The 24,704-nt window shown below is 41.4% G+C and overlaps 31 non-coding genes across 31 annotated transcripts; all 31 read left to right on the top strand.

Moving 5' to 3' along the window:
• The first annotated feature begins 410 nt into the window (after positions 1-410).
• Positions 411-492, top strand: trnas-uga (transfer RNA serine (anticodon UGA)). The gene has a single exon. It is a non-coding gene; the product is annotated as a tRNA-Ser (tRNA).
• Positions 493-723: 231 nt separating this feature from the next.
• On the top strand, positions 724-805 carry trnas-uga (transfer RNA serine (anticodon UGA)). The gene has a single exon. It is a non-coding gene; the product is annotated as a tRNA-Ser (tRNA).
• A 456-nt stretch (positions 806-1,261) lies between these two features.
• trnas-uga (transfer RNA serine (anticodon UGA)) lies at positions 1,262-1,343 on the top strand. The gene has a single exon. It is a non-coding gene; the product is annotated as a tRNA-Ser (tRNA).
• Positions 1,344-1,846: 503 nt separating this feature from the next.
• trnas-uga (transfer RNA serine (anticodon UGA)) lies at positions 1,847-1,928 on the top strand. The gene has a single exon. It is a non-coding gene; the product is annotated as a tRNA-Ser (tRNA).
• Positions 1,929-2,431: 503 nt separating this feature from the next.
• trnas-uga (transfer RNA serine (anticodon UGA)) lies at positions 2,432-2,513 on the top strand. Its single transcript has one exon. It is a non-coding gene; the product is annotated as a tRNA-Ser (tRNA).
• A 503-nt stretch (positions 2,514-3,016) lies between these two features.
• Positions 3,017-3,098, top strand: trnas-uga (transfer RNA serine (anticodon UGA)). Its single transcript has one exon. It is a non-coding gene; the product is annotated as a tRNA-Ser (tRNA).
• Positions 3,099-3,599: 501 nt separating this feature from the next.
• Positions 3,600-3,681, top strand: trnas-uga (transfer RNA serine (anticodon UGA)). Its single transcript has one exon. It is a non-coding gene; the product is annotated as a tRNA-Ser (tRNA).
• Positions 3,682-3,912: 231 nt separating this feature from the next.
• Positions 3,913-3,994, top strand: trnas-uga (transfer RNA serine (anticodon UGA)). Its single transcript has one exon. It is a non-coding gene; the product is annotated as a tRNA-Ser (tRNA).
• Positions 3,995-4,450: 456 nt separating this feature from the next.
• trnas-uga (transfer RNA serine (anticodon UGA)) lies at positions 4,451-4,532 on the top strand. Its single transcript has one exon. It is a non-coding gene; the product is annotated as a tRNA-Ser (tRNA).
• Positions 4,533-5,035: 503 nt separating this feature from the next.
• On the top strand, positions 5,036-5,117 carry trnas-uga (transfer RNA serine (anticodon UGA)). The gene has a single exon. It is a non-coding gene; the product is annotated as a tRNA-Ser (tRNA).
• A 503-nt stretch (positions 5,118-5,620) lies between these two features.
• trnas-uga (transfer RNA serine (anticodon UGA)) lies at positions 5,621-5,702 on the top strand. Its single transcript has one exon. It is a non-coding gene; the product is annotated as a tRNA-Ser (tRNA).
• Positions 5,703-6,205: 503 nt separating this feature from the next.
• trnas-uga (transfer RNA serine (anticodon UGA)) lies at positions 6,206-6,287 on the top strand. The gene has a single exon. It is a non-coding gene; the product is annotated as a tRNA-Ser (tRNA).
• A 503-nt stretch (positions 6,288-6,790) lies between these two features.
• Positions 6,791-6,872, top strand: trnas-uga (transfer RNA serine (anticodon UGA)). Its single transcript has one exon. It is a non-coding gene; the product is annotated as a tRNA-Ser (tRNA).
• Positions 6,873-11,111: 4,239 nt separating this feature from the next.
• On the top strand, positions 11,112-11,193 carry trnas-uga (transfer RNA serine (anticodon UGA)). Its single transcript has one exon. It is a non-coding gene; the product is annotated as a tRNA-Ser (tRNA).
• A 501-nt stretch (positions 11,194-11,694) lies between these two features.
• trnas-aga (transfer RNA serine (anticodon AGA)) lies at positions 11,695-11,776 on the top strand. Its single transcript has one exon. It is a non-coding gene; the product is annotated as a tRNA-Ser (tRNA).
• A 503-nt stretch (positions 11,777-12,279) lies between these two features.
• On the top strand, positions 12,280-12,361 carry trnas-uga (transfer RNA serine (anticodon UGA)). The gene has a single exon. It is a non-coding gene; the product is annotated as a tRNA-Ser (tRNA).
• Positions 12,362-12,862: 501 nt separating this feature from the next.
• trnas-uga (transfer RNA serine (anticodon UGA)) lies at positions 12,863-12,944 on the top strand. Its single transcript has one exon. It is a non-coding gene; the product is annotated as a tRNA-Ser (tRNA).
• Positions 12,945-13,175: 231 nt separating this feature from the next.
• On the top strand, positions 13,176-13,257 carry trnas-uga (transfer RNA serine (anticodon UGA)). The gene has a single exon. It is a non-coding gene; the product is annotated as a tRNA-Ser (tRNA).
• Positions 13,258-13,713: 456 nt separating this feature from the next.
• Positions 13,714-13,795, top strand: trnas-uga (transfer RNA serine (anticodon UGA)). Its single transcript has one exon. It is a non-coding gene; the product is annotated as a tRNA-Ser (tRNA).
• A 503-nt stretch (positions 13,796-14,298) lies between these two features.
• Positions 14,299-14,380, top strand: trnas-uga (transfer RNA serine (anticodon UGA)). The gene has a single exon. It is a non-coding gene; the product is annotated as a tRNA-Ser (tRNA).
• Positions 14,381-14,883: 503 nt separating this feature from the next.
• On the top strand, positions 14,884-14,965 carry trnas-uga (transfer RNA serine (anticodon UGA)). Its single transcript has one exon. It is a non-coding gene; the product is annotated as a tRNA-Ser (tRNA).
• A 503-nt stretch (positions 14,966-15,468) lies between these two features.
• trnas-uga (transfer RNA serine (anticodon UGA)) lies at positions 15,469-15,550 on the top strand. The gene has a single exon. It is a non-coding gene; the product is annotated as a tRNA-Ser (tRNA).
• Positions 15,551-16,053: 503 nt separating this feature from the next.
• Positions 16,054-16,135, top strand: trnas-uga (transfer RNA serine (anticodon UGA)). The gene has a single exon. It is a non-coding gene; the product is annotated as a tRNA-Ser (tRNA).
• A 4,239-nt stretch (positions 16,136-20,374) lies between these two features.
• On the top strand, positions 20,375-20,456 carry trnas-uga (transfer RNA serine (anticodon UGA)). Its single transcript has one exon. It is a non-coding gene; the product is annotated as a tRNA-Ser (tRNA).
• Positions 20,457-20,959: 503 nt separating this feature from the next.
• trnas-uga (transfer RNA serine (anticodon UGA)) lies at positions 20,960-21,041 on the top strand. The gene has a single exon. It is a non-coding gene; the product is annotated as a tRNA-Ser (tRNA).
• A 501-nt stretch (positions 21,042-21,542) lies between these two features.
• trnas-uga (transfer RNA serine (anticodon UGA)) lies at positions 21,543-21,624 on the top strand. Its single transcript has one exon. It is a non-coding gene; the product is annotated as a tRNA-Ser (tRNA).
• A 231-nt stretch (positions 21,625-21,855) lies between these two features.
• Positions 21,856-21,937, top strand: trnas-uga (transfer RNA serine (anticodon UGA)). Its single transcript has one exon. It is a non-coding gene; the product is annotated as a tRNA-Ser (tRNA).
• Positions 21,938-22,393: 456 nt separating this feature from the next.
• On the top strand, positions 22,394-22,475 carry trnas-uga (transfer RNA serine (anticodon UGA)). The gene has a single exon. It is a non-coding gene; the product is annotated as a tRNA-Ser (tRNA).
• A 503-nt stretch (positions 22,476-22,978) lies between these two features.
• trnas-uga (transfer RNA serine (anticodon UGA)) lies at positions 22,979-23,060 on the top strand. Its single transcript has one exon. It is a non-coding gene; the product is annotated as a tRNA-Ser (tRNA).
• A 503-nt stretch (positions 23,061-23,563) lies between these two features.
• On the top strand, positions 23,564-23,645 carry trnas-uga (transfer RNA serine (anticodon UGA)). Its single transcript has one exon. It is a non-coding gene; the product is annotated as a tRNA-Ser (tRNA).
• A 503-nt stretch (positions 23,646-24,148) lies between these two features.
• On the top strand, positions 24,149-24,230 carry trnas-uga (transfer RNA serine (anticodon UGA)). Its single transcript has one exon. It is a non-coding gene; the product is annotated as a tRNA-Ser (tRNA).
• Positions 24,231-24,704: the final 474 nt, after the last annotated feature.

Raw genomic sequence — 24,704 nt, forward strand, 5'->3', positions numbered from 1 at the left:
ATAAATGGTAAGAAATGGAGAACCGTCATACCGATTGGTCTGTTCCTTAGCCCCTTTGATAATTGGGAAAATACAAATGCACATAGTATGTTCTCTGTCATTGTTCATTTAACAAAAACTCTAGTGTCTGTAAAACTACCTTAAATGCCTTGGGGCTTTCAATGGCGCCCACTGAAAGGTGTATCGTTTTAGTTGAGGTCTGGAACTAAACTGTGCATTGCTAAACCCTGGTTCTTTTTGTTTTTCAGTCATTCTGTTGTAGACCATCTATTGGTCTACCAAAAGGCCAGAAAGTTGTCGTGGCCGAGAGATTAAGGCGATGGATAAGAAATGGAGAACCGTCATACCGAAAGAATAATAATATCTGTTGACGTAGGCTTTTCTTTGAAACTTTTGATCTATGTCAGTAAGTTGTTGTGGCCGAGAGGTTAAGGCGATGGATTTGAAATCCATTGGGGTTTCCCCGCGCAGGTTGGAGTCCTGCCAACAACGTTGATTCTCTTAACTCAGGGTTGTTGTTTGCCGAACTGACCTGTTTCCTTAAATGGTAAGTAATGGAGAACAGTCATACCGAAAGCAGAACACATGCTCCTTTCTCGACTCCGAGGATATTACACAATTGGTCTGTTCCTTAGCCCCTTTGATAATTGGGAAAATACAAATGCACATAGTATGTTCTCTGTCATTGTTCATTTAACAAAAACTCTAGTGACTGTAAAGTAAGTTGTTGTGGCCGAGAGGTTAAGGCGATGGATTTGAAATCCATTGGGGTTTCCCCGCGCAGGTTGGAGTCCTGCCAACAACGTTGATTCTCTTAACTAAGGGTTGATGTTTGCCGAACTGACCTGTTGCCATAAATGGTAAGAAATGGAGAACCGTCATACCGATTGGTCTGTTCCTTAGCCCCTTTGATAATTGGGAAAATACAAATGCACATAGTATGTTCTCTGTCATTGTTCATTTAACAAAAACTCTAGTGTCTGTAAAACTAACTTAAATGCCTTGGGGGTTTCAATGGCGCCCACTGAAAGGTGTATCGTTTTGGTTGAGGTCTGGAACTAAACTGCATTGCTAAACCTTGGATCTTTTTGCTTTTTAGTCATTCTGTTGTAGACCATCTATTGGTCTACCAAAAGGCCAGAAAGTTGTCGTGGCCGAGAGATTAAGGTGTTGGATAAGAAATGGAGAACCGTCATACCGAAAGAATAATAATATCTGTTGACGTAGGCTTTTCTTTGAAACTTTTGATCTATGTCAGTAAGTTGTTGTGGCCGAGAGGTTAAGGCGATGGATTTGAAATCCATTGGGGTTTCCCCGCGCAGGTTCGAATCCTGCCAACAACGTTGATTCTCTTAACTAAGGGTTGCTGTTTGCCGAACTGACCTGTTTCCTTAAATGGTAAGTAATGGAGAACAGTCATACCGAAAGCAGAACACATGCTCCTTTCTCGACTCCGAGGATATTACACAATTGGTCTGTTCCTTAGCCCCTTTGATAATTGGGAAAATACAAATGCACATAGTATGTTCTCTGTCATTGTTCATTTAACAAAAACTCTAGTGTCTGTAAAACTACCTTAAATGCCTTGGGGCTTTCAATGGCGCCCACTGAAAGGCGTATCGTTCTGGTTGAGGTCTGGAACTAAACTGTGCATTGCTAAACCCTGGTTCTTTTTGTTTTTCAGTCATTCTGTTGTAGACCATGTATTGGTCTACCAAAAGGCCAGAAAGTTGTCGTGGCCGAGAGATTAAGGCGATGGATAAGAAATGGAGAACCGTCATACCGAAAGAATAATAATATCTGTTGACGTAGGCTTTTCTTTGAAACTTTTGATCTATGTCAGTAAGTTGTTGTGGCCGAGAGGTTAAGGCGATGGATTTGAAATCCATTGGGGTTTCCCCGCGCAGGTTCGAATCCTGCCAACAACGTTGATTCTCTTAACTAAGGGTTGCTGTTTGCCGAACTGACCTGTTTCCTTAAATGGTAAGTAATGGAGAACAGTCATACCGAAAGCAGAACACATGCTCCTTTCTCGACTCCGAGGATATTACACAATTGGTCTGTTCCTTAGCCCCTTTGATAATTGGGAAAATACAAATGCACATAGTATGTTCTCTGTCATTGTTCATTTAACAAAAACTCTAGTGTCTGTAAAACTACCTTAAATGCCTTGGGGCTTTCAATGGCGCCCACTGAAAGGCGTATCGTTCTGGTTGAGGTCTGGAACTAAACTGTGCATTGCTAAACCCTGGTTCTTTTTGTTTTTCAGTCATTCTGTTGTAGACCATGTATTGGTCTACCAAAAGGCCAGAAAGTTGTCGTGGCCGAGAGATTAAGGCGATGGATAAGAAATGGAGAACCGTCATACCGAAAGAATAATAATATCTGTTGACGTAGGCTTTTCTTTGAAACTTTTGATCTATGTCAGTAAGTTGTTGTGGCCGAGAGGTTAAGGCGATGGATTTGAAATCCATTGGGGTTTCCCCGCGCAGGTTGGAGTCCTGCCAACAACGTTGATTCTCTTAACTCAGGGTTGCTGTTTGCCGAACTGACCTGTTTCCTTAAATGGTAAGTAATGGAGAACAGTCATACCGAAAGCAGAACACATGCTCCTTTCTCGACTCCGAGGATATTACACAATTGGTCTGTTCCTTAGCCCCTTTGATAATTGGGAAAATACAAATGCACATAGTATGTTCTCTGTCATTGTTCATTTAACAAAAACTCTAGTGACTGTAAAACTACTTTAAATGCCTTGGGGCTTTCAATGGCGCCCACTGAAAGGTGTATCGTTTTAGTTGAGGTCTGGAACTAAACTGTGCATTGCTAAACCTTTGTTCTTTTTCTTTTCCAGTCATTCTGTTGTAGACCATCTGTTGGTCTACCAAATGGCCAGAAAGTTGTCGTGGCCGAGAGTTTAAGGCGTTGGATAAGAAATGGAGAACCGTCATACCGAAAGAATAATAATATCTGTTGACGTATGCTTTTCTTTGAACCTTTTGATCTATGTCAGCAAGTTGTTGTGGCCGAGAGGTTAAGGCGATGGATTTGAAATCCATTGGGGTTTCCCCGTGCAGGTTGGAGTCCTGCCAACAACGTTGATTCTCTTAACTCAGGGTTGCTGTTTGCCGAACTGACCTGTTTCCTTAAATGGTAAGTAATGGAGAACAGTCATACCGAAAGCAGAACACATGCTCCTTTCTCGACTCCGAGGATATTACACAATTGGTCTGTTCCTTAGCCCCTTTGATAATTGGGAAAATACAAATGCACATAGTATGTTCTCTGTCATTGTTCATTTAACAAAAACTCTAGTGTCTGTAAAACTACCTTAAATGCCTTGGGGGTTTCAATGGCGCCCACTGAAAGGTGTATCGTTTTGGTTGAGGTCTGGAACTAAACTGCATTGCTAAACCTTGGATCTTTTTGCTTTTTAGTCATTCTGTTGTAGACCATCTATTGGTCTACCAAAAGGCCAGAAAGTTGTCGTGGCCGAGAGATTAAGGTGTTGGATAAGAAATGGAGAACCGTCATACCGAAAGAATAATAATATCTGTTGACGTATGCTTTTCTTTGAACCTTTTGATCTATGTCAGCAAGTTGTTGTGGCCGAGAGGTTAAGGCGATGGATTTGAAATCCATTGGGGTTTCCCCGCGCAGGTTGGAGTCCTGCCAACAACGTTGATTCTCTTAACTCAGGGTTGCTGTTTGCCGAACTGACCTGTTTCCTTAAATGGTAAGTAATGGAGAACAGTCATACCGAAAGCAGAACACATGCTCCTTTCTCGACTCCGAGGATATTACACAATTGGTCTGTTCCTTAGCCCCTTTGATAATTGGGAAAATACAAATGCACATAGTATGTTCTCTGTCATTGTTCATTTAACAAAAACTCTAGTGACTGTAAAGTAAGTTGTTGTGGCCGAGAGGTTAAGGCGATGGATTTGAAATCCATTGGGGTTTCCCCGCGCAGGTTGGAGTCCTGCCAACAACGTTGATTCTCTTAACTAAGGGTTGATGTTTGCCGAACTGACCTGTTGCCATAAATGGTAAGAAATGGAGAACCGTCATACCGATTGGTCTGTTCCTTAGCCCCTTTGATAATTGGGAAAATACAAATGCACATAGTATGTTCTCTGTCATTGTTCATTTAACAAAAACTCTAGTGTCTGTAAAACTAACTTAAATGCCTTGGGGGTTTCAATGGCGCCCACTGAAAGGTGTATCGTTTTGGTTGAGGTCTGGAACTAAACTGCATTGCTAAACCTTGGATCTTTTTGCTTTTTAGTCATTCTGTTGTAGACCATCTATTGGTCTACCAAAAGGCCAGAAAGTTGTCGTGGCCGAGAGATTAAGGTGTTGGATAAGAAATGGAGAACCGTCATACCGAAAGAATAATAATATCTGTTGACGTATGCTTTTCTTTGAACCTTTTGATCTATGTCAGCAAGTTGTTGTGGCCGAGAGGTTAAGGCGATGGATTTGAAATCCATTGGGGTTTCCCCGCGCAGGTTGGAGTCCTGCCAACAACGTTGATTCTCTTAACTCAGGGTTGCTGTTTGCCGAACAGACCTGTTTCCTTAAATGGTAAGTAATGGAGAACAGTCATACCGAAAGCAGAACACATGCTCCTTTCTCGACTCCGAGGATATTACACAATTGGTCTGTTCCTTAGCCCCTTTGATAATTGGGAAAATACAAATGCACATAGTATGTTCTCTGTCATTGTTCATTTAACAAAAACTCTAGTGTCTGTAAAACTACCTTAAATGCCTTGGGGCTTTCAATGGCGCCAACTGAAAGGCGTATCGTTCTGGTTGAGGTCTGGAACTAAACTGTGCATTGCTAAACCCTGGTTCTTTTTGTTTTTCAGTCATTCTGTTGTAGACCATGTATTGGTCTACCAAAAGGCCAGAAAGTTGTCGTGGCCGAGAGATTAAGGCGATGGATAAGAAATGGAGAACCGTCATACCGAAAGAATAATAATATCTGTTGACGTAGGCTTTTCTTTGAAACTTTTGATCTATGTCAGTAAGTTGTTGTGGCCGAGAGGTTAAGGCGATGGATTTGAAATCCATTGGGGTTTCCCCGCGCAGGTTCGAATCCTGCCAACAACGTTGATTCTCTTAACTAAGGGTTGCTGTTTGCCGAACTGACCTGTTTCCTTAAATGGTAAGTAATGGAGAACAGTCATACCGAAAGCAGAACACATGCTCCTTTCTCGACTCCGAGGATATTACACAATTGGTCTGTTCCTTAGCCCCTTTGATAATTGGGAAAATACAAATGCACATAGTATGTTCTCTGTCATTGTTCATTTAACAAAAACTCTAGTGTCTGTAAAACTACCTTAAATGCCTTGGGGCTTTCAATGGCGCCCACTGAAAGGCGTATCGTTCTGGTTGAGGTCTGGAACTAAACTGTGCATTGCTAAACCCTGGTTCTTTTTGTTTTTCAGTCATTCTGTTGTAGACCATGTATTGGTCTACCAAAAGGCCCGAAAGTTGTCGTGGCCGAGAGATTAAGGCGATGGATAAGAAATGGAGAACCGTCATACCGAAAGAATAATAATATCTGTTGACGTAGGCTTTTCTTTGAAACTTTTGATCTATGTCAGTAAGTTGTTGTGGCCGAGAGGTTAAGGCGATGGATTTGAAATCCATTGGGGTTTCCCCGCGCAGGTTCGAATCCTGCCAACAACGTTGATTCTCTTAACTAAGGGTTGCTGTTTGCCGAACTGACCTGTTTCCTTAAATGGTAAGTAATGGAGAACAGTCATACCGAAAGCAGAACACATGCTCCTTTCTCGACTCCGAGGATATTACACAATTGGTCTGTTCCTTAGCCCCTTTGATAATTGGGAAAATACAAATGCACATAGTATGTTCTCTGTCATTGTTCATTTAACAAAAACTCTAGTGTCTGTAAAACTACCTTAAATGCCTTGGGGCTTTCAATGGCGCCCACTGAAAGGCGTATCGTTCTGGTTGAGGTCTGGAACTAAACTGTGCATTGCTAAACCCTGGTTCTTTTTGTTTTTCAGTCATTCTGTTGTAGACCATGTATTGGTCTACCAAAAGGCCAGAAAGTTGTCGTGGCCGAGAGATTAAGGCGATGGATAAGAAATGGAGAACCGTCATACCGAAAGAATAATAATATCTGTTGACGTAGGCTTTTCTTTGAAACTTTTGATCTATGTCAGTAAGTTGTTGTGGCCGAGAGGTTAAGGCGATGGATTTGAAATCCATTGGGGTTTCCCCGCGCAGGTTCGAATCCTGCCAACAACGTTGATTCTCTTAACTAAGGGTTGCTGTTTGCCGAACTGACCTGTTTCCTTAAATGGTAAGTAATGGAGAACAGTCATACCGAAAGCAGAACACATGCTCCTTTCTCGACTCCGAGGATATTACACAATTGGTCTGTTCCTTAGCCCCTTTGATAATTGGGAAAATACAAATGCACATAGTATGTTCTCTGTCATTGTTCATTTAACAAAAACTCTAGTGTCTGTAAAACTACCTTAAATGCCTTGGGGCTTTCAATGGCGCCAACTGAAAGGCGTATCGTTCTGGTTGAGGTCTGGAACTAAACTGTGCATTGCTAAACCCTGGTTCTTTTTGTTTTTCAGTCATTCTGTTGTAGACCATCTATTGGTCTACCAAAAGGCCAGAAAGTTGTCGTGGCCGAGAGATTAAGGCGATGGATAAGAAAGAGAGAACCGTCATACCGAAAGAATAATAATATCTGTTGACGTAGGCTTTTCTTTGAAACTTTTGATCTATGTCAGTAAGTTGTTGTGGCCGAGAGGTTAAGGCGATGGATTTGAAATCCATTGGGGTTTCCCCGCGCAGGTTCGAATCCTGCCAACAACGTTGATTCTCTTAACTAAGGGTTGCTGTTTGCCGAACTGACCTGTTGCCATAAATGGTAAGAAATGGAGAACCGTCATACCGATTGGTCTGTTCCTTAGCCCCTTTGATAATTGGGAAAATACAAATGCACATAGTATGTTCTCTGTCATTGTTCATTTAACAAAAACTCTAGTGTCTGTAAAACTACCTTAAATGCCTTGGGGGTTTAAATGGCGCCCACTGAAAGGTGTATCGTTTTGGTTGAGGTCTGGAACTAAACTGCATTGCTAAACCTTGGATCTTTTTGCTTTTTAGTCATTCTGTTGTAGACCATCTATTGGTCTACCAAAAGGCCAGAAAGTTGTCGTGGCCGAGAGATTAAGGCGATGGATAGGAAATGGAGAACCGTCATACCGAAAGAATAATAATATCTGTTGACGTATGCTTTTCTTTTAACCTTTTGATCTATTTCAGCAAGTTGTTGTGGCCGTACCCGCCGGTTTTTGGACTGCCTCAGAGGTCCTAACACTTCCGAACACATTCTGTCAGGTCCGAACAAGGTCCGAACACTTTCCTAACGACATCAAAGAGTTCCTAACGAGGTCCGAACAAGGTCCGAACAAGGTCCGAACACAGGTCCGAACACAGCCAAAAATGGGGCAAAAGGGACACGTGACGTGACGTCGGAGGGGGCGCGGTTAACGCTTTTGAGTGTCGGCCATATTTTTCTTCGCATACACTTGTGACAAGCACGGGAACAAGGTTTGTAAACTTGATTAATACTCATAAAAGTAACGCCATGTATAAGCCGAATGTTAAACCGTGGGACAAACAATATGCAATTTAATCTTCCGTCCTCTCGGCACTTTATCCAAGTTGTATTTCAACTTCCTTGTAACGTAGCCATTTTGCCAATGGAAGTTCTGCCTGTAATAGCGTCGCTGTTCATACCAGCATTGTGTGGCGACGGTGGGGATGTTAGTGATATGACAGAATCAGAAGACAAATAGTAACTGATTTTTTTGTTTATTTGCCTTATAAACTCTGCCGATTCCTCGGGGAAAGCCTTAAAATTTGAACTATCTTTTTTTGCATTTTTGTCCGTCAGTGCAATAGTAATTAATCGGCTATCTGTGGCGTTTTCTCCACTCTGGTAACGGAGCCTGGTTATGTGTTTGAGCAGAGCAGACAGATGTGTCCAGATGTATTAACCCTTGTGTTCTGGTCATATTTTTGTTACTCAGGCAATGTTTGTTGGTCTGGTGGACCCGCTGCATTTTTGGGGTTTTTAATTCAACACAATCAAACAATTTTATGTTAAAATACTCTACAGATGTTTACTTCATCCCAATTACAAGCAATATAAACAACATACATGATTAACATGTAATATGATCACATTTATGTATTAAAGTGCAATTCGTTTTTTTCAATAAAATGTGATTAAAAAAATAAAAAAGATAGAAAACATTCAAGAAATGTGCAAATGAAGCAAGGTTTTTTGGTATAACTATCATGTATTATTCATTTGAACTTTTTTAGAACTTAGAACATTTACAAAACATAAGTAAGATCTCAATCTCAGCTCGGCTGCTGACCACTTGGTCCTGGGGCCTGCTGCTGTCTAGCTGTGGTTCATTCTCATTTAGGAGATAGCTGATGATTAATGTCATCCTCTTCTAAAAGTCACTGTCAGACTCTGAATTTGATCTTCATATTCTGAAACCTCCTCCCCCACATTGTCATCAAATGTGTCTGTCTTGACCAAAATCAATTTCAAGGCCTTGTGTGCGATGAATCTTTTGGTTGTTGCAGAGAATCGGTTGTATTAGTAGTTATCACTGGGAAAGCTATATTTATTGCCCCCCCCCAAAAAAAAGAGGAATATGATAACAGGTGCAAGTGCGTGAATGTCGGTTTGACACACGCACATGTGTATAATTACAACAAACAGTTTGAAAGTAGTGTTTGTTTTACAGATTACCAAGAAGCTGGCTGGCGCTATTGGGGACAGTGCTGCATGGATGACAAACATCGGCAACGAGTTTGGCCAGGTTCTGAACTCTGTTCTGACAACGGGTGAAGGTGCAGGGTTGGAAGAGTTGTGCCATGGCATCGTCACTCGATACAAGAATGCGGGCCAAGCTGAACCTGAGGTCATCTATGTTGACCGGGACTGCTGCAGCCAGTCAGGTGGGTAAAAATGATAAAATTCTTTATCAAATATACGTTTGAAAAACTGTGTGCCACACACACACACACTGTTACCACTCCACCTGTGGGAGGAGGGGTACTGGCAATTGGGCAGCGGCTGACTTTGTTTTTCACAGGTGTGTCTTCAGTGGTCAAACTCTTCCACCCATGGAGGTCTGCAGTGCGCTTGGACAGCTTCCATTTCATGCGGCGTTTTAACTGCGGCGTTAAGTTTACATTAAGTGTCTGTCTGTCTGTTCGCAGATGGTTGCTCGTCTGTTACTGTGTGATTATTGTTACAATGTTAATAAAGTTTGATAATTTTACTTGAACCAAGAACAGCCTTCACATTTTTATTTAATTTCCATTTGCAAAACAGGACGACAGTGAGTGTGAGTGACATCCATTTAATGCAATTGTCAAAAGTGAAGCCAGAATTACTTGGAGAATTATTTTACATTTATTAATAAAACCCAACACTCTTTGTCTCAACCAAAGATTTTTTAAAAATACTTTCTTTGCTCAATTTGGAATTTGTTTCATTCACTTGTGTTGCACAAATAGTGATACAGATAGATAGCTAGTGTTAGCCCGATTTTTTCATTGGAAGCCCAAGAACAAGCTGGAGAAATCGTTTATTAAAAAAGTATTTATCAGTGGTCACATAGTAAAGTATATTGCAGCGCTGGACTCGGAGTGCCAGAGCTCCCGCAGGAAATCCGTCAGGCCGAGCCCCGATATCCGGAAACATGTCATATTTATATTCAGCTTTATCTCACAGAAGTTGTTTTCACACTTGTCAGAGTATAATTGGCCAGTTTTTAGTGGCATGATCAGGCCAGTTGCTGTCCATGTTGTGTTCTTTGGATGTGATAAACAATGTGTGTATGTGTGAGTGCTGTTTTAGGCGTGGATCTAATGTACCAGACCTATCTACTCTACTAGAGATGTTTTGTCTGACCCAGTTGTTTATGTCATTCTAAAGTCTTGGACCCTTTTAAGGTCATCGATTGTGCAGTATGAACAGAGTGGAAAAGTACCAGCTAGGAACATTTAGGAAAATACAGAATATGAATTTATAATGTCTAAGATCAAAGCCAATTATAACACTAGTCTCTCAAATAATTGAGTGTACCAAAAAAAGAGGGGAAAAATGATGGGAAACTTACTTACATTTACAGTTATACACATTTTGTGTGCTGCCCCCTACAGTAGGCTTTAGTAACGTCCAAAGCACTGTGGTATGTTGGGGTGTTGCCACAATACAGGTTCGAATCCCACAAGAAACATGAAAATTAAATGGATGATAAACCTTGCAATAAGTGCAGAGGTGTGTGTAAACAATGTTGAGAAGATAAGGGAATAGAGAAAAGTGGATATAGTGTACGTTTTCCTCCTTTTTTCTCCTTTTCTTTTTCTCTCTTTTCCCCCCCTCCTTCCTCTTTTTTTCCTTTTCCCCCCTTTCGGGCAGTCCCTTTTGCCCCATTTTTGGCCGAGAGGTTAAGGCGATGGATTAGAAATCCATTGGGGTTTCCCCGCGCAGGTTCGAATCCTGCCAACAACGTTGATTCTCTTAACTAAGGGTTGCTGTTTGCCGAACTGACCTGTTTCCTTAAATGGTAAGTAATGGAGAACAGTCATACCGAAAGCAGAACACATGCTCCTTTCTTGACTCCGAGGATATTACACAATTGGTCTGTTCCTTAGCCCCTTTGATAATTGGGAAAATACAAATGCACATAGTATGTTCTCTGTCATTGTTCATTTAACAAAAACTCTAGTGACTGTAAAACTACCTTAAATGCCTTGGGGCTTTCAATGGCGCCCACTGAAAGGTGTATCGTTTTAGTTGAGGTCTGGAACTAAACTGTGCATTGCTAAACCTTTGTTCTTTTTGTTTTCCAGTCATTCTGTTGTAGACCATCTGTTGGTCTACCAAATGGCCAAAAAGTTGTCGTGGCCGAGAGTTTAAGGCGTTGGATAAGAAATGGAGAACCGTCATACCGAAAGAATAATAATATCTGTTGACGTATGCTTTTCTTTGAACCTTTTGATCTATGTCAGCAAGTTGTTGTGGCCGAGAGGTTAAGGCGATGGATTTGAAATCCATTGGGGTTTCCCCGCGCAGGTTGGAGTCCTGCCAACAACGTTGATTCTCTTAACTCAGGGTTGCTGTTTGCCGAACTGACCTGTTTCCTTAAATGGTAAGTAATGGAGAACAGTCATACCGAAAGCAGAACACATGCTCCTTTCTCGACTCCGAGGATATTACACAATTGGTCTGTTCCTTAGCCCCTTTGATAATTGGGAAAATACAAATGCACATAGTATGTTCTCTGTCATTGTTCATTTAACAAAAACTCTAGTGTCTGTAAAACTACCTTAAATGCCTTGGGGGTTTCAATGGCGCCCACTGAAAGGTGTATCGTTTTGGTTGAGGTCTGGAACTAAACTGCATTGCTAAACCTTGGATCTTTTTGCTTTTTAGTCATTCTGTTGTAGACCATCTATTGGTCTACCAAAAGGCCAGAAAGTTGTCGTGGCCGAGAGATTAAGGCGATGGATAGGAAATGGAGAACCGTCATACCGAAAGAATAATAATATCTGTTGACGTATGCTTTTCTTTGAACCTTTTGATCTATTTCAGCAAGTTGTTGTGGCCGAGAGGTTAAGGCGATGGATTAGAAATCCATTGGGGTTTCCCCGCGCAGGTTCGAATCCTGCCAACAACGTTGATTCTCTTAACTAAGGGTTGCTGTTTGCCGAACTGACCTGTTTCCTTAAATGGTAAGTAATGGAGAACAGTCATACCGAAAGCAGAACACATGCTCCTTTCTCGACTCCGAGGATATTACACAATTGGTCTGTTCCTTAGCCCCTTTGATAATTGGGAAAATACAAATGCACATAGTATGTTCTCTGTCATTGTTCATTTAACAAAAACTCTAGTGACTGTAAAACTACCTTAAATGCCTTGGGGCTTTCAATGGCGCCCACTGAAAGGTGTATCGTTTTAGTTGAGGTCTGGAACTAAACTGTGCATTGCTAAACCTTTGTTCTTTTTGTTTTCCAGTCATTCTGTTGTAGACCATCTGTTGGTCTACCAAATGGCCAGAAAGTTGTCGTGGCCGAGAGTTTAAGGCGTTGGATAAGAAATGGAGAACCGTCATACCGAAAGAATAATAATATCTGTTGACGTATGCTTTTCTTTGAACCTTTTGATCTATGTCAGCAAGTTGTTGTGGCCGAGAGGTTAAGGCGATGGATTTGAAATCCATTGGGGTTTCCCCGCGCAGGTTGGAGTCCTGCCAACAACGTTGATTCTCTTAACTCAGGGTTGCTGTTTGCCGAACTGACCTGTTTCCTTAAATGGTAAGTAATGGAGAACAGTCATACCGAAAGCAGAACACATGCTCCTTTCTCGACTCCGAGGATATTACACAATTGGTCTGTTCCTTAGCCCCTTTGATAATTGGGAAAATACAAATGCACATAGTATGTTCTCTGTCATTGTTCATTTAACAAAAACTCTAGTGTCTGTAAAACTACCTTAAATGCCTTGGGGCTTTCAATGGCGCCCACTGAAAGGTGTATCGTTTTGGTTGAGGTCTGGAACTAAACTGCATTGCTAAACCTTGGATCTTTTTGCTTTTTAGTCATTCTGTTGTAGACCATCTATTGGTCTACCAAAAGGCCAGAAAGTTGTCGTGGCCGAGAGATTAAGGTGTTGGATAAGAAATGGAGAACCGTCATACCGAAAGAATAATAATATCTGTTGACGTATGCTTTTCTTTGAACCTTTTGATCTATGTCAGCAAGTTGTTGTGGCCGAGAGGTTAAGGCGATGGATTTGAAATCCATTGGGGTTTCCCCGCGCAGGTTGGAGTCCTGCCAACAACGTTGATTCTCTTAACTCAGGGTTGCTGTTTGCCGAACTGACCTGTTTCCTTAAATGGTAAGTAATGGAGAACAGTCATACCGAAAGCAGAACACATGCTCCTTTCTTGACTCCGAGGATATTACACAATTGGTCTGTTCCTTAGCCCCTTTGATAATTGGGAAAATACAAATGCACATAGTATGTTCTCTGTCATTGTTCATTTAACAAAAACTCTAGTGACTGTAAAGTAAGTTGTTGTGGCCGAGAGGTTAAGGCGATGGATTTGAAATCCATTGGGGTTTCCCCGCGCAGGTTGGAGTCCTGCCAACAACGTTGATTCTCTTAACTAAGGGTAGATGTTTGCCGAACTGACCTGTTGCCATAAATGGTAAGAAATGGAGAACCGTCATACCGATTGGTCTGTTCCTTAGCCCCTTTGATAATTGGGAAAATACAAATGCACATAGTATGTTCTCTGTCATTGTTCATTTAACAAAAACTCTAGTGTCTGTAAAACTAACTTAAATGCCTTGGGGGTTTCAATGGCGCCCACTGAAAGGTGTATCGTTTTGGTTGAGGTCTGGAACTAAACTGCATTGCTAAACCTTGGATCTTTTTGCTTTTTAGTCATTCTGTTGTAGACCATCTATTGGTCTACCAAAAGGCCAGAAAGTTGTCGTGGCAGAGAGATTAAGGTGTTGGATAAGAAATGGAGAACCGTCATACCGAAAGAATAATAATATCTGTTGACGTATGCTTTTCTTTGAACCTTTTGATCTATGTCAGCAAGTTGTTGTGGCCGAGAGGTTAAGGCGATGGATTTGAAATCCATTGGGGTTTCCCCGCGCAGGTTGGAGTCCTGCCAACAACGTTGATTCTCTTAACTCAGGGTTGCTGTTTGCCGAACTGACCTGTTTCCTTAAATGGTAAGTAATGGAGAACAGTCATACCGAAAGCAGAACACATGCTCCTTTCTCGACTCCGAGGATATTACACAATTGGTCTGTTCCTTAGCCCCTTTGATAATTGGGAAAATACAAATGCACATAGTATGTTCTCTGTCATTGTTCATTTAACAAAAACTCTAGTGTCTGTAAAACTACCTTAAATGCCTTGGGGCTTTCAATGGCGCCAACTGAAAGGCGTATCGTTCTGGTTGAGGTCTGGAACTAAACTGTGCATTGCTAAACCCTGGTTCTTTTTGTTTTTCAGTCATTCTGTTGTAGACCATGTATTGGTCTACCAAAAGGCCAGAAAGTTGTCGTGGCCGAGAGATTAAGGCGATGGATAAGAAATGGAGAACCGTCATACCGAAAGAATAATAATATCTGTTGACGTAGGCTTTTCTTTGAAACTTTTGATCTATGTCAGTAAGTTGTTGTGGCCGAGAGGTTAAGGCGATGGATTTGAAATCCATTGGGGTTTCCCCGCGCAGGTTCGAATCCTGCCAACAACGTTGATTCTCTTAACTAAGGGTTGCTGTTTGCCGAACTGACCTGTTTCCTTAAATGGTAAGTAATGGAGAACAGTCATACCGAAAGCAGAACACATGCTCCTTTCTTGACTCCGAGGATATTACACAATTGGTCTGTTCCTTAGCCCCTTTGATAATTGGGAAAATACAAATGCACATAGTATGTTCTCTGTCATTGTTCATTTAACAAAAACTCTAGTGACTGTAAAACTACCTTAAATGCCTTGGGGCTTTCAATGGCGCCCACTGAAAGGTGTATCGTTTTAGTTGAGGTCTGGAACTAAACTGTGCATTGCTAAACCTTTGTTCTTTTTGTTTTCCAGTCATTCTGTTGTAGACCATCTGTTGGTCTACCAAATGGCCAAAAAGTTGTCGTGGCCGAGAGTTTAAGGCGTTGGATAAGAAATGGAGAACCGTCATACCGAAAGAATAATAATATCTGTTGACGTATGCTTTTCTTTGAACCTTTTGATCTATGTCAGCAAGTTGTTGTGGCCGAGAGGTTAAGGCGATGGATTTGAAATCCATTGGGGTTTCCCCGCGCAGGTTGGAGTCCTGCCAACAACGTTGATTCTCTTAACTCAGGGTTGCTGTTTGCCGAACTGACCTGTTTCCTTAAATGGTAAGTAATGGAGAACAGTCATACCGAAAGCAGAACACATGCTCCTTTCTCGACTCCGAGGATATTACACAATTGGTCTGTTCCTTAGCCCCTTTGATAATTGGGAAAATACAAATGCACATAGTATGTTCTCTGTCATTGTTCATTTAACAAAAACTCTAGTGTCTGTAAAACTACCTTAAATGCCTTGGGGCTTTCAATGGCGCCCACTGAAAGGCGTATCGTTCTGGTTGAGGTCTGGAACTAAACTGTGCATTGCTAAACCCTGGTTCTTTTTGTTTTTCAGTCATTCTGTTGTAGACCATGTATTGGTCTACCAAAAGGCCAGAAAGTTGTCGTGGCCGAGAGATTAAGGCGATGGATAAGAAATGGAGAACCGTCATACCGAAAGAATAATAATATCTGTTGACGTAGGCTTTTCTTTGAAACTTTTGATCTATGTCAGTAAGTTGTTGTGGCCGAGAGGTTAAGGCGATGGATTTGAAATCCATTGGGGTTTCCCCGCGCAGGTTCGAATCCTGCCAACAACGTTGATTCTCTTAACTAAGGGTTGCTGTTTGCCGAACTGACCTGTTTCCTTAAATGGTAAGTAATGGAGAACAGTCATACCGAAAGCAGAACACATGCTCCTTTCTCGACTCCGAGGATATTACACAATTGGTCTGTTCCTTAGCCCCTTTGATAATTGGGAAAATACAAATGCACATAGTATGTTCTCTGTCATTGTTCATTTAACAAAAACTCTAGTGTCTGTAAAACTACCTTAAATGCCTTGGGGCTTTCAATGGCGCCAACTGAAAGGCGTATCGTTCTGGTTGAGGTCTGGAACTAAACTGTGCATTGCTAAACCCTGGTTCTTTTTGTTTTTCAGTCATTCTGTTGTAGACCATCTATTGGTCTACCAAAAGGCCAGAAAGTTGTCGTGGCCGAGAGATTAAGGCGATGGATAAGAAAGAGAGAACCGTCATACCGAAAGAATAATAATATCTGTTGACGTAGGCTTTTCTTTGAAACTTTTGATCTATGTCAGTAAGTTGTTGTGGCCGAGAGGTTAAGGCGATGGATTTGAAATCCATTGGGGTTTCCCCGCGCAGGTTCGAATCCTGCCAACAACGTTGATTCTCTTAACTAAGGGTTGCTGTTTGCCGAACTGACCTGTTGCCATAAATGGTAAGAAATGGAGAACCGTCATACCGATTGGTCTGTTCCTTAGCCCCTTTGATAATTGGGAAAATACAAATGCACATAGTATGTTCTCTGTCATTGTTCATTTAACAAAAACTCTAGTGTCTGTAAAACTACCTTAAATGCCTTGGGGGTTTAAATGGCGCCCACTGAAAGGTGTATCGTTTTGGTTGAGGTCTGGAACTAAACTGCATTGCTAAACCTTGGATCTTTTTGCTTTTTAGTCATTCTGTTGTAGACCATCTATTGGTCTACCAAAAGGCCAGAAAGTTGTCGTGGCCGAGAGATTAAGGCGATGGATAGGAAATGGAGAACCGTCATACCGAAAGAATAATAATATCTGTTGACGTATGCTTTTCTTTTAACCTTTTGATCTATTTCAGCAAGTTGTTGTGGCCGTACCCGCCGGTTTTTGGACTGCCTCAGAGGTCCTAACACTTCCGAACACATTCTGTCAGGTCCGAACAAGGTCCGAACACTTTCCTAACGACATCAAAGAGTTCCTAACGAGGTCCGAACAAGGTCCGAACAAGGTCCGAACACAGGTCCGAACACAGCCAAAAATGGGGCAAAAGGGACACGTGACGTGACGTCGGAGGGGGCGCGGTTAACGCTTTTGAGTGTCGGCCATATTTTTCTTCGCATACACTTGTGACAAGCACGGGAACAAGGTTTGTAAACTTGATTAATACTCATAAAAGTAACGCCATGTATAAGCCGAATGTTAAACCGTGGGACAAACAATATGCAATTTAATCTTCCGTCCTCTCGGCACTTTATCCAAGTTGTATTTCAACTTCCTTGTAACGTAGCCATTTTGCCAATGGAAGTTCTGCCTGTAATAGCGTCGCTGTTCATACCAGCATTGTGTGGCGACGGTGGGGATGTTAGTGATATGACAGAATCAGAAGACAAATAGTAACTGATTTTTTTGTTTATTTGCCTTATAAACTCTGCCGATTCCTCGGGGAAAGCCTTAAAATTTGAACTATCTTTTTTTGCATTTTTGTCCGTCAGTGCAATAGTAATTAATCGGCTATCTGTGGCGTTTTCTCCACTCTGGTAACGGAGCCTGGTTATGTGTTTGAGCAGAGCAGACAGATGTGTCCAGATGTATTAACCCTTGTGTTCTGGTCATATTTTTGTTACTCAGGCAATGTTTGTTGGTCTGGTGGACCCGCTGCATTTTTGGGGTTTTTAATTCAACACAATCAAACAATTTTATGTTAAAATACTCTACAGATGTTTACTTCATCCCAATTACAAGCAATATAAACAACATACATGATTAACATGTAATATGATCACATTTATGTATTAAAGTGCAATTCGTTTTTTTCAATAAAATGTGATTAAAAAAATAAAAAAGATAGAAAACATTCAAGAAATGTGCAAATGAAGCAAGGTTTTTTGGTATAACTATCATGTATTATTCATTTGAACTTTTTTAGAACTTAGAACATTTACAAAACATAAGTAAGATCTCAATCTCAGCTCGGCTGCTGACCACTTGGTCCTGGGGCCTGCTGCTGTCTAGCTGTGGTTCATTCTCATTTAGGAGATAGCTGATGATTAATGTCATCCTCTTCTAAAAGTCACTGTCAGACTCTGAATTTGATCTTCATATTCTGAAACCTCCTCCCCCACATTGTCATCAAATGTGTCTGTCTTGACCAAAATCAATTTCAAGGCCTTGTGTGCGATGAATCTTTTGGTTGTTGCAGAGAATCGGTTGTATTAGTAGTTATCACTGGGAAAGCTATATTTATTGCCCCCCCCCAAAAAAAAGAGGAATATGATAACAGGTGCAAGTGCGTGAATGTCGGTTTGACACACGCACATGTGTATAATTACAACAAACAGTTTGAAAGTAGTGTTTGTTTTACAGATTACCAAGAAGCTGGCTGGCGCTATTGGGGACAGTGCTGCATGGATGACAAACATCGGCAACGAGTTTGGCCAGGTTCTGAACTCTGTTCTGACAACGGGTGAAGGTGCAGGGTTGGAAGAGTTGTGCCATGGCATCGTCACTCGATACAAGAATGCGGGCCAAGCTGAACCTGAGGTCATCTATGTTGACCGGGACTGCTGCAGCCAGTCAGGTGGGTAAAAATGATAAAATTCTTTATCAAATATACGTTTGAAAAACTGTGTGCCACACACACACACACTGTTACCACTCCACCTGTGGGAGGAGGGGTACTGGCAATTGGGCAGCGGCTGACTTTGTTTTTCACAGGTGTGTCTTCAGTGGTCAAACTCTTCCACCCATGGAGGTCTGCAGTGCGCTTGGACAGCTTCCATTTCATGCGGCGTTTTAACTGCGGCGTTAAGTTTACATTAAGTGTCTGTCTGTCTGTTCGCAGATGGTTGCTCGTCTGTTACTGTGTGATTATTGTTACAATGTTAATAAAGTTTGATAATTTTACTTGAACCAAGAACAGCCTTCACATTTTTATTTAATTTCCATTTGCAAAACAGGACGACAGTGAGTGTGAGTGACATCCATTTAATGCAATTGTCAAAAGTGAAGCCAGAATTACTTGGAGAATTATTTTACATTTATTAATAAAACCCAACACTCTTTGTCTCAACCAAAGATTTTTTAAAAATACTTTCTTTGCTCAATTTGGAATTTGTTTCATTCACTTGTGTTGCACAAATAGTGATACAGATAGATAGCTAGTGTTAGCCCGATTTTTTCATTGGAAGCCCAAGAACAAGCTGGAGAAATCGTTTATTAAAAAAGTATTTATCAGTGGTCACATAGTAAAGTATATTGCAGCGCTGGACTCGGAGTGCCAGAGCTCCCGCAAGAAATCCGTCAGGCCGAGCCCCGATATCCGGAAACATGTCATATTTATATTCAGCTTTATCTCACAGAAGTTGTTTTCACACTTGTCAGAGTATAATTGGCCAGTTTTTAGTGGCATGATCAGGCCAGTTGCTGTCCATGTTGTGTTCTTTGGATGTGATAAACAATGTGTGTATGTGTGAGTGCTGTTTTAGGCGTGGATCTAATGTACCAGACCTATCTACTCTACTAGAGATGTTTTGTCTGACCCAGTTGTTTATGTCATTCTAAAGTCTTGGACCCTTTTAAGGTCATCGATTGTGCAGTATGAACAGAGTGGAAAAGTACCAGCTAGGAACATTTAGGAAAATACAGAATATGAATTTATAATGTCTAAGATCAAAGCCAATTATAACACTAGTCTCTCAAATAATTGAGTGTACCAAAAAAAGAGGGGAAAAATGATGGGAAACTTACTTACATTTACAGTTATACACATTTTGTGTGCTGCCCCCTACAGTAGGCTTTAGTAACGTCCAAAGCACTGTGGTATGTTGGGGTGTTGCCACAATACAGGTTCGAATCCCACAAGAAACATGAAAATTAAATGGATGATAAACCTTGCAATAAGTGCAGAGGTGTGTGTAAACAATGTTGAGAAGATAAGGGAATAGAGAAAAGTGGATATAGTGTACGTTTTCCTCCTTTTTTCTCCTTTTCTTTTTCTCTCTTTTCCCCCCCTCCTTCCTCTTTTTTTCCTTTTCCCCCCTTTCGGGCAGTCCCTTTTGCCCCATTTTTGGCCGAGAGGTTAAGGCGATGGATTAGAAATCCATTGGGGTTTCCCCGCGCAGGTTCGAATCCTGCCAACAACGTTGATTCTCTTAACTAAGGGTTGCTGTTTGCCGAACTGACCTGTTTCCTTAAATGGTAAGTAATGGAGAACAGTCATACCGAAAGCAGAACACATGCTCCTTTCTTGACTCCGAGGATATTACACAATTGGTCTGTTCCTTAGCCCCTTTGATAATTGGGAAAATACAAATGCACATAGTATGTTCTCTGTCATTGTTCATTTAACAAAAACTCTAGTGACTGTAAAACTACCTTAAATGCCTTGGGGCTTTCAATGGCGCCCACTGAAAGGTGTATCGTTTTAGTTGAGGTCTGGAACTAAACTGTGCATTGCTAAACCTTTGTTCTTTTTGTTTTCCAGTCATTCTGTTGTAGACCATCTGTTGGTCTACCAAATGGCCAGAAAGTTGTCGTGGCCGAGAGTTTAAGGCGTTGGATAAGAAATGGAGAACCGTCATACCGAAAGAATAATAATATCTGTTGACGTATGCTTTTCTTTGAACCTTTTGATCTATGTCAGCAAGTTGTTGTGGCCGAGAGGTTAAGGCGATGGATTTGAAATCCATTGGGGTTTCCCCGCGCAGGTTGGAGTCCTGCCAACAACGTTGATTCTCTTAACTCAGGGTTGCTGTTTGCCGAACTGACCTGTTTCCTTAAATGGTAAGTAATGGAGAACAGTCATACCGAAAGCAGAACACATGCTCCTTTCTCGACTCCGAGGATATTACACAATTGGTCTGTTCCTTAGCCCCTTTGATAATTGGGAAAATACAAATGCACATAGTATGTTCTCTGTCATTGTTCATTTAACAAAAACTCTAGTGACTGTAAAACTACTTTAAATGCCTTGGGGCTTTCAATGGCGCCCACTGAAAGGTGTATCGTTTTAGTTGAGGTCTGGAACTAAACTGTGCATTGCTAAACCTTTGTTCTTTTTGTTTTCCAGTCATTCTGTTGTAGACCATCTGTTGGTCTACCAAATGGCCAGAAAGTTGTCGTGGCCGAGAGTTTAAGGCGTTGGATAAGAAATGGAGAACCGTCATACCGAAAGAATAATAATATCTGTTGACGTATGCTTTTCTTTGAACCTTTTGATCTATGTCAGTAAGTTGTTGTGGCCGAGAGGTTAAGGCGATGGATTTGAAATCCATTGGGGTTTCCCCGCGCAGGTTGGAGTCCTGCCAACAACGTTGATTCTCTTAACTCAGGGTTGCTGTTTGCCGAACTGACCTGTTTCCTTAAATGGTAAGTAATGGAGAACAGTCATACCGAAAGCAGAACACATGCTCCTTTCTCGACTCCGAGGATATTACACAATTGGTCTGTTCCTTAGCCCCTTTGATAATTGGGAAAATACAAATGCACATAGTATGTTCTCTGTCATTGTTCATTTAACAAAAACTCTAGTTTCTGTAAAACTACCTTAAATGCCTTGGGGGTTTCAATGGCGCCCACTGAAAGGTGTATCGTTTTGGTTGAGGTCTGGAACTAAACTGCATTGCTAAACCTTGGATCTTTTTGCTTTTTAGTCATTCTGTTGTAGACCATCTATTGGTCTACCAAAAGGCCAGAAAGTTGTCGTGGCCGAGAGATTAAGATGTTGGATAAGAAATGGAGAACCGTCATACCGAAAGAATAATAATATCTGTTGACGTATGCTTTTCTTTGAACCTTTTGATCTATGTCAGCAAGTTGTTGTGGCCGAGAGGTTAAGGCGATGGATTTGAAATCCATTGGGGTTTCCCCGCGCAGGTTGGAGTCCTGCCAACAACGTTGATTCTCTTAACTCAGGGTTGCTGTTTGCCGAACTGACCTGTTTCCTTAAATGGTAAGTAATGGAGAACAGTCATACCGAAAGCAGAACACATGCTCCTTTCTCGACTCCGAGGATATTACACAATTGGTCTGTTCCTTAGCCCCTTTGATAATTGGGAAAATACAAATGCACATAGTATGTTCTCTGTCATTGTTCATTTAACAAAAACTCTAGTGACTGTAAAGTAAGTTGTTGTGGCCGAGAGGTTAAGGCGATGGATTTGAAATCCATTGGGGTTTCCCCGCGCAGGTTGGAGTCCTGCCAACAACGTTGATTCTCTTAACTAAGGGTTGATGTTTGCCGAACTGACCTGTTGCCATAAATGGTAAGAAATGGAGAACCGTCATACCGATTGGTCTGTTCCTTAGCCCCTTTGATAATTGGGAAAATACAAATGCACATAGTATGTTCTCTGTCATTGTTCATTTAACAAAAACTCTAGTGTCTGTAAAACTAACTTAAATGCCTTGGGGGTTTCAATGGCGCCCACTGAAAGGTGTATCGTTTTGGTTGAGGTCTGGAACTAAACTGCATTGCTAAACCTTGGATCTTTTTGCTTTTTAGTCATTCTGTTGTAGACCATCTATTGGTCTACCAAAAGGCCAGAAAGTTGTCGTGGCCGAGAGATTAAGGTGTTGGATAAGAAATGGAGAACCGTCATACCGAAAGAATAATAATATCTGTTGACGTATGCTTTTCTTTGAACCTTTTGATCTATGTCAGCAAGTTGTTGTGGCCGAGAGGTTAAGGCGATGGATTTGAAATCCATTGGGGTTTCCCCGCGCAGGTTGGAGTCCTGCCAACAACGTTGATTCTCTTAACTCAGGGTTGCTGTTTGCCGAACAGACCTGTTTCCTTAAATGGTAAGTAATGGAGAACAGTCATACCGAAAGCAGAACACATGCTCCTTTCTCGACTCCGAGGATATTACACAATTGGTCTGTTCCTTAGCCCCTTTGATAATTGGGAAAATACAAATGCACATAGTATGTTCTCTGTCATTGTTCATTTAACAAAAACTCTAGTGTCTGTAAAACTACCTTAAATGCCTTGGGGCTTTCAATGGCGCCAACTGAAAGGCGTATCGTTCTGGTTGAGGTCTGGAACTAAACTGTGCATTGCTAAACCCTGGTTCTTTTTGTTTTTCAGTCATTCTGTTGTAGACCATGTATTGGTCTACCAAAAGGCCAGAAAGTTGTCGTGGCCGAGAGATTAAGGCGATGGATAAGAAATGGAGAACCGTCATACCGAAAGAATAATAATATCTGTTGACGTAGGCTTTTCTTTGAAACTTTTGATCTATGTCAGTAAGTTGTTGTGGCCGAGAGGTTAAGGCGATGGATTTGAAATCCATTGGGGTTTCCCCGCGCAGGTTCGAATCCTGCCAACAACGTTGATTCTCTTAACTAAGGGTTGCTGTTTGCCGAACTGACCTGTTTCCTTAAATGGTAAGTAATGGAGAACAGTCATACCGAAAGCAGAACACATGCTCCTTTCTCGACTCCGAGGATATTACACAATTGGTCTGTTCCTTAGCCCCTTTGATAATTGGGAAAATACAAATGCACATAGTATGTTCTCTGTCATTGTTCATTTAACAAAAACTCTAGTGTCTGTAAAACTACCTTAAATGCCTTGGGGCTTTCAATGGCGCCCACTGAAAGGTGTATCGTTTTAGTTGAGGTCTGGAACTAAACTGTGCATTGCTAAACCTTTGTTCTTTTTGTTTTCCAGTCATTCTGTTGTAGACCATCTGTTGGTCTACCAAATGGCCAGAAAGTTGTCGTGGCCGAGAGTTTAAGGCGTTGGATAAGAAATGGAGAACCGTCATACCGAAAGAATAATAATATCTGTTGACGTATGCTTTTCTTTGAACCTTTTGATCTATGTCAGCAAGTTGTTGTGGCCGAGAGGTTAAGGCGATGGATTTGAAATCCATTGGGGTTTCCCCGCGCAGGTTGGAGTCCTGCCAACAACGTTGATTCTCTTAACTCAGGGTTGCTGTTTGCCGAACTGACCTGTTTCCTTAAATGGTAAGTAATGGAGAACAGTCATACCGAAAGCAGAACACATGCTCCTTTCTCGACTCCGAGGATATTACACAATTGGTCTGTTCCTTAGCCCCTTTGATAATTGGGAAAATACAAATGCACATAGTATGTTCTCTGTCATTGTTCATTTAACAAAAACTCTAGTGACTGTAAAACTACTTTAAATGCCTTGGGGCTTTCAATGGCGCCCACTGAAAGGTGTATCGTTTTAGTTGAGGTCTGGAACTAAACTGTGCATTGCTAAACCTTTGTTCTTTTTGTTTTCCAGTCATTCTGTTGTAGACCATCTGTTGGTCTACCAAATGGCCAGAAAGTTGTCGTGGCCGAGAGTTTAAGGCGTTGGATAAGAAATGGAGAACCGTCATACCGAAAGAATAATAATATCTGTTGACGTATGCTTTTCTTTGAACCTTTTGATCTATGTCAGTAAGTTGTTGTGGCCGAGAGGTTAAGGCGATGGATTTGAAATCCATTGGGGTTTCCCCGCGCAGGTTGGAGTCCTGCCAACAACGTTGATTCTCTTAACTCAGGGTTGCTGTTTGCCGAACTGACCTGTTTCCTTAAATGGTAAGTAATGGAGAACAGTCATACCGAAAGCAGAACACATGCTCCTTTCTCGACTCCGAGGATATTACACAATTGGTCTGTTCCTTAGCCCCTTTGATAATTGGGAAAATACAAATGCACATAGTATGTTCTCTGTCATTGTTCATTTAACAAAAACTCTAGTTTCTGTAAAACTACCTTAAATGCCTTGGGGGTTTCAATGGCGCCCACTGAAAGGTGTATCGTTTTGGTTGAGGTCTGGAACTAAACTGCATTGCTAAACCTTGGATCTTTTTGCTTTTTAGTCATTCTGTTGTAGACCATCTATTGGTCTACCAAAAGGCCAGAAAGTTGTCGTGGCCGAGAGATTAAGATGTTGGATAAGAAATGGAGAACCGTCATACCGAAAGAATAATAATATCTGTTGACGTATGCTTTTC

Source organism: Leuresthes tenuis, unplaced genomic scaffold (assembly GCF_036924035.1).
Source record: "Leuresthes tenuis unplaced genomic scaffold, fLeuTen1.0.hap1 SCAF_9, whole genome shotgun sequence".
In the NCBI taxonomy this organism is placed as follows: Eukaryota; Metazoa; Chordata; class Actinopteri; order Atheriniformes; family Atherinopsidae; genus Leuresthes; species Leuresthes tenuis.